The sequence below is a fragment of the Styela clava genome, chromosome 13, assembly GCF_964204865.1.
Source record: "Styela clava chromosome 13, kaStyClav1.hap1.2, whole genome shotgun sequence".
NCBI lineage: Eukaryota > Metazoa > Chordata > Ascidiacea > Stolidobranchia > Styelidae > Styela > Styela clava.
Genome location: NC_135262.1, coordinates 16,350,001 through 16,352,500, shown reverse-complemented (window position 1 = coordinate 16,352,500; position 2,500 = coordinate 16,350,001).

The window sequence follows — 2,500 nt, the reverse complement described above, 5'->3', positions numbered from 1 at the left end:
AGCGGTGCGGGGCCGGTCGGAGCGCACCCTTTTCTCGGTGGCTGGCGGGCGAGAGAGTGCTGCGTCGCCGGCATCGGCGTCGAAAGAAGCCGAGCCGAAAAAAGTTAAAGTACAAACGTGCAAGCATACTAACCTAACCCTAGGTAAGGCATGTCAGAGCGAAAGACAGTAATTTCGAATGAGCCAAGAAAGAGCGGTGCGGGGCCGGTCGGAGCGCACCCTTTTCTCGGTGGCTGGCGGGCGAGAGAGTGCTGCGTCGCCGGCATCGGCGTCGAAAGAAGCCGAGCCGAAAAAAGTTAAAGTACAAACGTGCAAGCATACTAACCTAACCCTAGGTAAGGCATGTCAGAGCGAAAGACAGTAATTTCGAATGAGCCAAGAAAGAGCGGTGCGGGGCCGGTCGGAGCGCACCATTTTCTCGGTGGCTGGCGGGCGAGAGAGTGATGCGTCGCCGGCATCGGCGTCGAAAGAAGCCGAGCCGAAAAAAGTTAAAGTACAAACGTGCAAGCATACTAACCTAACCCTAGGTAAGGCATGTCAGAGCGAAAGACAGTAATTTCGAATGAGCCAAGAAAGAGCGGTGCGGGGCCGGTCGGAGCGCACCCTTTTCTCGGTGGCTGGCGGGCGAGAGAGTGCTGCGTCGCCGGCATCGGCGTCGAAAGAAGCCGAGCCGAAAAAAGTTAAAGTACAAACGTGCAAGCATACTAACCTAACCCTAGGTAAGGCATGTCAGAGCGAAAGACAGTAATTTCGAATGAGCCAAGAAAGAGCGGTGCGGGGCCGGTCGGAGCGCACCCTTTTCTCGGTGGCTGGCGGGCGAGAGAGTGCTGCGTCGCCGGCATCGGCGTCGAAAGAAGCCGAGCCGAAAAAAGTTAAAGTACAAACGTGCAAGCATACTAACCTAACCCTAGGTAAGGCATGTCAGAGCGAAAGACAGTAATTTCGAATGAGCCAAGAAAGAGCGGTGCGGGGCCGGTCGGAGCGCACCCTTTTCTCGGTGGCTGGCGGGCGAGAGAGTGCTGCGTCGCCGGCATCGGCGTCGAAAGAAGCCGAGCCGAAAAAAGTTAAAGTACAAACGTGCAAGCATACTAACCTAACCCTAGGTAAGGCATGTCAGAGCGAAAGACAGTAATTTCGAATGAGCCAAGAAAGAGCGGTGCGGGGCCGGTCGGAGCGCACCCTTTTCTCGGTGGCTGGCGGGCGAGAGAGTGCTGCGTCGCCGGCATCGGCGTCGAAAGAAGCCGAGCCGAAAAAAGTTAAAGTACAAACGTGCAAGCATACTAACCTAACCCTAGGTAAGGCATGTCAGAGCGAAAGACAGTAATTTCGAATGAGCCAAGAAAGAGCGGTGCGGGGCCGGTCGGAGCGCACCCTTTTCTCGGTGGCTGGCGGGCGAGAGAGTGATGCGTCGCCGGCATCGGCGTCGAAAGAAGCCGAGCCGAAAAAAGTTAAAGTACAAACGTGCAAGCATACTAACCTAACCCTAGGTAAGGCATGTCAGAGCGAAAGACAGTAATTTCGAATGAGCCAAGAAAGAGCGGTGCGGGGCCGGTCGGAGCGCACCCTTTTCTCGGTGGCTGGCGGGCGAGAGAGTGCTGCGTCGCCGGCATCGGCGTCGAAAGAAGCCGAGCCGAAAAAAGTTAAAGTACAAACGTGCAAGCATACTAACCTAACCCTAGGTAAGGCATGTCAGAGCGAAAGACAGTAATTTCGAATGAGCCAAGAAAGAGCGGTGCGGGGCCGGTCGGAGCGCACCCTTTTCTCGGTGGCTGGCGGGCGAGAGAGTGCTGCGTCGCCGGCATCGGCGTCGAAAGAAGCCGAGCCGAAAAAAGTTAAAGTACAAACGTGCAAGCATACTAACCTAACCCTAGGTAAGGCATGTCAGAGCGAAAGACAGTAATTTCGAATGAGCCAAGAAAGAGCGGTGCGGGGCCGGTCGGAGCGCACCCTTTTCTCGGTGGCTGGCGGGCGAGAGAGTGCTGCGTCGCCGGCATCGGCGTCGAAAGAAGCCGAGCCGAAAAAAGTTAAAGTACAAACGTGCAAGCATACTAACCTAACCCTAGGTAAGGCATGTCAGAGCGAAAGACAGTAATTTCGAATGAGCCAAGAAAGAGCGGTGCGGGGCCGGTCGGAGCGCACCCTTTTCTCGGTGGCTGGCGGGCGAGAGAGTGCTGCGTCGCCGGCATCGGCGTCGAAAGAAGCCGAGCCAAAAAAAGTTAAAGTACAAACGCGATGCTAATGAGCGAGCCGTTGTCTCGACTAATATGTAGGGGGCGTTCGATCGAGCGTCTGGCTTGAGCGCTTGTCGGCCTAGCAGAACGGTCGCATTGTTATGCCCGGGTTTTAGGCACCGCTGCAGGCGGCCGGCAGAGCTCTTGTTTGTGCGAAACTGAATGGATCGAGCCCGAGAGAGGGCGAGCAAAGAAAAAACGCAAATCGCTCCGCCTGGCACTGCCGGCGAGAGCGTGGACGTCGCGGCCAGCGACTGTCGAAGCTGAGT